This window comes from Mauremys mutica, unplaced genomic scaffold, assembly GCF_020497125.1.
Source record: "Mauremys mutica isolate MM-2020 ecotype Southern unplaced genomic scaffold, ASM2049712v1 Super-Scaffold_100046, whole genome shotgun sequence".
NCBI lineage: Eukaryota > Metazoa > Chordata > Testudines > Geoemydidae > Mauremys > Mauremys mutica.
Window position 1 is genome coordinate 3,011,283 of NW_025423257.1, and position 7,335 is coordinate 3,018,617.

General features: G+C 54.6%; 1 non-coding gene across 1 annotated transcript; it reads left to right on the top strand.

The window, feature by feature from the left end:
* The first annotated feature begins 584 nt into the window (after positions 1-584).
* TRNAS-GCU lies at positions 585-666 on the top strand. The gene has a single exon. It is a non-coding gene; the product is annotated as a tRNA-Ser (tRNA).
* Positions 667-7,335: the final 6,669 nt, after the last annotated feature.

Consider the following 7,335-nt stretch of genomic DNA (forward strand, 5'->3'; position numbering starts at 1 on the left):
TCCCCAACCCCACCCTCAGCCTGGGCCCCTGGCTCCCAGCCCGGCCTCGACCCCCTGACCCCTGTCCGCACCCCTCTCCCCAGCAAGCAACGGCCCCACTCCCAGCCCCGGTTCTCGACCGCGGCTTCCGAGGGGCCACAGCCATGGATACGAGGGCGCAGTGTGAAATGTTTGGGGACCACTGGGTTAGGGTGACGTCCTCAATCACTTCTCTGCAGTCCAATGAAAGCGATTCCTCACCCACCCCACCCCTCCGTCAGGACGGCCTAGGTACGTTCTGCTGCCCTTCACTCGTACAGGAAGGAGAATAACATTTCATTGCACTCAATCCTAAAGTGATTTGCAACCCACCACCATCCCAAACTGGTCATTTTGGGGAAGCGGCCCCATCATGCTGCATAGCTAGGCAGAGTAGGGGTGTCTGTGCAAACACGGCCTGTTCCTGAAGTCTTCCCACAGCTCATCACTAGATGTGAGGGGGGAGCTCATTCAGCCCCTGCTTATGCTTAGTATTGGGAAACTGCTTAGTGTCCCTATCTCTGCCGGACTTTGATTTCTCCTCCTGTCGCTGTTTTAGCAGCTCAGATGAGGTGGCCGAGTGGTTAAGGTGATGGACTGCTAATCCATTGTGCTCTGCATGCATGGGTTCAACTCCCATCCTCATCGGCTGCTTTTAGTCTTAACTCTCCTTTATAGACAACCATCTCCCCCCTTGGTACAATGACAGATCAAACAATGTTGCTTCTTGCAAACAAAAACCTTCTCAGAATCTCAGCTCCCCCCCCCCCCGCTTCAAATAAAATGTCTAAATCCCGGATTTCTAGAAAAAATTCTCTAGTCCTGCATTTCTTAGCTTTTATCTCAAAAGGGAACAGCCTCATAATCTCCCCCAAACACCCTGGGACCTCCCCAAATAATTAAAATACCCCCAACCTGAGCAAGGCCACAACAGTGAACCAGACCTAGTGGCTAGGCCAAGCTGTTCTGAAGGAGGCAACTCAACCATTTTCTCTCTGCTTCCCTTGGCAACGTCTGACAGAAAACAAAATTCCCCAAACTGAAAATTTTCTGCTGAAAAACCACTACTAGTCTGTTTGGGGACTTTGGTTTGAATGTACTATTATTATTCTCTTCTGATTTCTGAATCAGTTTTGTCATCCAGGTGTATTTCCAGCTGTTGAGTTGTGGGGGAGAGAGGCTAACTCATGATGTCTCTACCCCCCCTTTCATAGTTTCTTCCAACTGGCTAGGAAGTCCCTTTGCTAGGATGTGAGTCAAGCAGTGTCCATTGTCGCTGTGCTATCTCGGAGAAGTCTGCATTGTACACGGTTCCTGGGATAGTCCTTGGCAGTGTGGATCCCTTTAATGGGCCAGCAGCGGGTCTGGCTCCTCCATTGTCACACCTGAAAGGCTGGTGGTGGGCATTTCCCAACCTCATCTCAGTCACACACACAGAGCAAAACTTCCCAGCCAATGCTACACACACAATCCAACACAATAGTAATGTTCAACAGAACAAGACTTTTGAAATGATACCTCACCAGGCAGACTTTGTACAAACCGTATCATCATTATATGAGAGCGGTGAATATGGGGCTTCCAGGGTGCTGCTTTGAGCACAGCGTGCCACCCCTGGGCTGACATTGCAATGGAGACGTACCCTTAGAGTCCATCTCTCCTGGGATAAAGATGGCAGCAGGGCTGGCCTGGGTCATCTGACTTGGGCTCATGAAGCTAAAGCTGAGAGGCTAAAAACTGTGGTGCAGATATTTGTGTTCACACTGAAGCCTGAGTTCGGAAACCCTCACCCCTCGTGGGGTCTCAGAGACTGGGCTGAAGCCTGTCTGTCTGCACTGTAATTTTATAGTCTTGCAGCCCAACCCCTATAACCCTGAGTCAGCTGACCCGGGCTTTGCGACAGGTGCCCTGGGTGTGTTAATCACAGTGCAGACATAACATTAGGCTACGTCTCCAGTGCAATGAAACACCCACGACTGGCCCGTGTCACATTAATCAGGGTCATGCGGCTTGGGCTGTAAAGTTGCAGTGTCCGTGTCTCGGCTCAGGCTCAGTCCCCTGCTCCAGGAGCCCAGAAGGTTGGGAGGGAGTTTAGCAAGTGGAAATGGTAAAACCGCAGGGGAGTATTACCCTGGACTCATGGCATTTCTCCATTGGTCTGTCTGCTCTGGGGCAGGGACAGAAACACGTCCTGCTGCTTTTGTTATTTCAAAGGGCGGTTTAGGATTTTCATTCTCAGACACAGTTCACTAAGCAGGACTCAATCCTCAGTGTAAATAAACAAGCCACCAACACATCAGGGATTCCAGTAACGGGCAGGTTTTCTCTGGGCACTGAGATTTTTCAAGGAGTTGGTGGCTCCTTTCTTTCCTCACCCTGGAGTAAACTCAGCTTTTTATTCCATCCTTGATAATTCATGGAATAACAGCAGCAGCCTGAAGAAAGAGGACAGTGAATATCTCACTGCCAGGGGTCAAGGTGGCCACGTCCCCTCTGTTTGACCATTGCCATTGCAGGAGAGAAGGTGTCAATGAAATCAAATGCCCTGGCTCAAACAAGCGACACAGGAAGATTTTGCTGTTCATGGATCCATGCAAAGGAAATTGTGTCTCTGTGTGAAAATAGGGAGGGAAATGAAACACCCACATGGTGGCATCTAAGGCAGAAGGGACCCCCAATAGGATTAGAACAGGATAAATTCTCAAGCAGCATGTTTCTTACTTTGCCCAGCTGTCAATTTTGATTATTATCAATGGAAATATTTTGCCATTGGGTTGTGCGTTTACACTGAAATTGACATTTACCAACAAATACGTAATTCTTCCAGTCCTGCCTAGTCTGCAGTTGGTGAGTTTAGAAGGACAGAGTCACTCTTCCCTGTCCCCATGCCAGGCCTGGGCTCTCCATGCTGCCCACTTCCCACAATGCTGGGATCCTTCCCTGACCTCCCCTCAGACCTCTGCCCCCCACCCCCACTTCTGGGACCCCCTCCCCACACTGTCCAAATGCCCTGCTTCCAGGATCCCTCCCCATTCCCTTCCTCCCCTCTGAGCAAAAGCTCTGCACTATTCCCACACTGGGAATTGAACCCAGGCTACTGAGGTGAAAACCAGGAATCCAGATCACTAGATCACATGGGAGAGAGATTGTGCTGTTTGTCTACTAAGCCAACCCCTCCTGAGAGCAGCAGTGCCACCCAGCAGGGGTTGCACACAGGGCTACATTAACCCTTCAGGTGCTGAAGTTTCCCCTCTATCCGTTCCCAGTGCCTGTGATCAGGAAACAGACATCAGGGCTCCCAGGTGCTGCACAGCCCATGACTGAGATCGGGACCCCTTATTGCGCTAGGTGCTGTACAATCCCTGGCCAACACTGGGCTACCCAGGGGGTTCCCCTCAATTTCCCTGAGCCTCTGCTGTCCAACTGCTTCTGACTCCATCTGGATCACCCCCCCCCCGCAAAAACCCACCTTTCCAAACAGTCCTTCTTTCCCTGCCCCCTAATTCTGCTTTCACACCCTGGGCCCATCTCCTCTGTTCATCCCTCCCCCACAGGTGATCAGAGATGGAGGCAACTTCAGCCACTGGAGCCAGCCCCAGCGAGCGCTGCAGCCCGCCCGGGGGGTGTTTGCAGACACAGGAAGGAGCAGCTGGGAGCCCGGAGGTGCTGGGAAGAAGGAGGCAGGACCAGGAAAAGAAAGCCCAGAGTCGGGGGCAGGGCAGCTCCTGGGGGCGGGGCTTGTGGCACAGCCCGGGGGCGGGGCAGCTCCTGGGGGCGGGGCTCTGGCACAGCCCGGGAGCGGGGCAGCTCCTGGGGGCGGGGCGGGGCAGCTCCTGGGGGCGGGGCTCTGGCACAGCCCGGGGGCGGGGCAGCTCCTGGGGGCGGGGCTCTGGCACATTGTGACGCAGGAGCCCGGGCCCAGCAGCTGCTCCCTGGTGGCCACGTGCTGCCAGCAGCGCTGGAGCCGCCCGGGCCGGAGCGGAGCCGCTGTTCTCAGCTGCAGCAGGAGCTGCCCCCGGCCCCGCTGGGCTCCAGGTGGGGACAGAGCCTGGGGCCCGGGGCTCCCCTGGGGGCGGCTGGCGGGAGGGGAGGGGAGAGGCCAGAGCTGCAGGCGGGGAAGGGCGGGGGGGCAGGCGGGGGGTTGGTCGGTCTCTGGGCACCAGGGGAGCCCCGGGGCAGAGTGTGTGTGTGAGTGTCCCGGGCCCAGGCGTGCGCATGGGGGGAGCCCTGGCACCCCGATGCCCTGAGCCCCGGCTGGGGCGGGCTGCTCCTCCCCCCTCCCGTGGGGGCTCGGGGGGGGAGGAGGCTGCGGCGGCTGCAGGCGGGTGCTCGGCCCCCCCCCGGGAATGACCCGCTGCCGGCAGCTTGTGGTGCCTCCTCCGCGGAGCTTTTCCCGGGGGCGGCCTGGGCACAGCTGCGATCAGCTGTTTGCTGGGCAGGCAGGGCCGGCTTTAGGAAGTGCGGGGCCCAATTCGAACAGTTTTGATGGGGCCCCGGCAGGGATGACTTAAAAAAAACCCACCTTTTATTTCTTACATGTATTATTTACATGTATTATTTACTTTCCATGACTAGATACATAACAACAAAATTATATATTACTACATAATATTGTATATGGCTCTTTTCTTACTCCCACTTGGGTACTTTCTACCAATATCTCTTGATCTCTTGCCCATATTGATAGAAGCCACCACATTCTAAAAGAATATTAATTATACATTTTCACTTTCATATTAGGAAAATAATTTGTTTTGATAGTTATACAACTGATTTTCTTCAATAATGTTTATTTTATGCCCCCTCCTTCCCCCCAGCAACGCCCGGCCCCGTGGAAACACTGCCCCCACCAGCGCCGCTCGCCTCGCAGAAACAAACCCTCCTTCCTCAGCACCACCCCATCAAAACAGCTGTGGGCCAAAGAGGAAGGTTTGAGGGGGAGGTGGGAGAAACGGCACACATAGGCAAAAAGAAGTATTCCATTCTATGCATCCGAAGAAGTGGGCTGTAGCCCATGAAAGCTCATGCTGAAATAAATTTTTCAGGTGAAAGGTGCCACAATTACTCCTGTTCTTTTTGCGGATACAGACTAACACGGCTGCTACTCTGAAACCTGGCACGCATAGGGTGACCAGATCACAGCAGTAAAATAGGACCCGCCCCCTCCCAGCTCGGCCCCACCATCACACCCCTCCTCACCCCTTAGTCCCCCACTGACTTGCTGCGTCCCTCCTAGTCTGTCCCCCACACACCAATCGCCTCCTTTCACTTTCTCCCTCCCCTGCCAGAAACCTCCATACCCGCCCCTAAACCCTCCGCTGGCTCACTGCTCGCCTCTGTGCCCACTTGCCACTTGCCCACCCGCTCACCCCCGACTCGCCGCTCCACCCCCCCCAGTATATAGCCTTATTCACAGACCCAGGGGTCACTGTATTACCGCACACAGCAGTCAATCAATGCAGTTGTAGATAAATCTCTGCATTATGCATTTTTGTATAACTTTTACATGACTTTGTATTGAACCTTAGTAATATGTTATAGCAGGACCCTAAGGTAGTATAATTAAGGTAAAAGAAAAATGTCTTTTTGCTAGAAGTAGAATAAGATCTTCTCTCCACTTTGTAATCAATTGCCCTATTGAATGAATGAGGTGTGAATGAGGAAGGTGTGGAAGGCAGCACCTCCAGACAGCTGCAACCCTTGGAGAGGGGCTGGGAGCCAGACCAAGGAGCTTTGCCCAGGGCTGAGTGGGACGGAGTTTGGGTGCTGGGTGCAGGCTCCGGGCTGGGGCACGGGGTGGGGTGCAGGAAGGGTGGAGGGGTGCTGGCTCTGGGAGGGCATGCGGTGGGGTGGGTGCAGGCTTTGGGACAGAGTTTGGGGGCTGGAGGGTGGTGTTCGGGGGAAGGGACTGCCATGTGGCTTCCTTCCTCCCCTGTTGTCCCTCACCATAGCCTCAGTGGGGGATGGAGCTGCCCCTTGCCCAGTGTTTGCAGGAGTGGTGGCTGGGGGGAAACCCAGTCAAACTCTGGTTTTACTCTTTCGCTGATGGGTCACTTAAACCCCTTACAAACTCCTTCCCGCCTCTCTCACTCCCCTTTTCTACTGGGCTTGTTTGATCTTTTTGGTGGAGCCAGATGAAAACCACAAACCCCAGTGAGAGCAACAGGCTGGAAGACTAGACTGAACCCACCACCCAGCCTAGTCCATCCCAGAGCCGAGGACTGAGGGCAAATGTCCCCTCACCCCCAGGCCACCTGCTTCCACTCCTGGCCTCTCTCAGCGCTGCCAATGATTCTGTGTGGCTGCATCGGGTGGGATTTCAAGCAGACCCCTCAACCCCCCACTAAATTCACCCCTGTTTTGCGACCACTCTGCACCAAGAGCACCTACCTTCCCTGCCCTAAAGCTGCTGGATGGCTAGAAAGCTGAGCTGGGCGTTTGATTGATCTAGAATATTATCATGCCCCCCCCCAAACCTTAATATCCACAAAGCTTTGGGGGGGGGCTATTCCACCCCAAGCTGATCTATTTCATTGTTGCAGGGCAAATGAAGGAGCCATGGTTTAATGGAAATATTCAGCCCCTACAGCGGTCTTGCAGCAGGGAAAGCAGAGTTGATTGGAAGGGAACTGGTTTGGATAGGAGCCTCCGTCCTCCTCCTTTGCAAATAATTTGGAGAGGGGAATCTGATCACTCAGTGCCTCAGTTTCCCCTCCTGCGGGGGAAGGGGGGAAAGGGAGTTAAAAGTCTCAGCCTGCCGTGTTGCAGACCTTTTGCATTCTCCCCTCTTGATGTATTTGGTTTCCTCCTCCAAACCTCCCTCTCTCTCACCTGGAGTTCACAGCACTAAGTACCGGCTCGGGGCTTTTTTCCTGGGTTACATGATCCCAACTTTAGTTTTGAAACAGACACAGGCAGGCACAAGCTCACCCTCAAACAGCAACACCACATAAACCACAAAACCAGCCCAATATTACAAACCTACGGGGAATCGCAGGGTCAGACACTCACCGCTGGAAGCCCCAGCAGCTGCTCAGGTGAGTGAGGTGCACTGCAGAGATTCCTGTCTCCCACCGGGCCAGAAGCTCCCTCCTGGTCTCCTCCAGGTGAGTGCTGGGGGGGGGGCGGGAGGGGAAGTAAGGCTGAAAAGCACATGTGCCTTCTCCCCCCTCCCGACCTGCAAGTACAGCCAGGGGCCGCCTCTGCCTCAGCCGGCCAGCGTCTCTAGTTGCCTAGCAACAGCTGCTGCTTCCGGGAGACGCAGAGCTTTGCTTCCGGGAGAGACGCTGCACCGCGGGGCCCTCTCGGGGCGGGGCC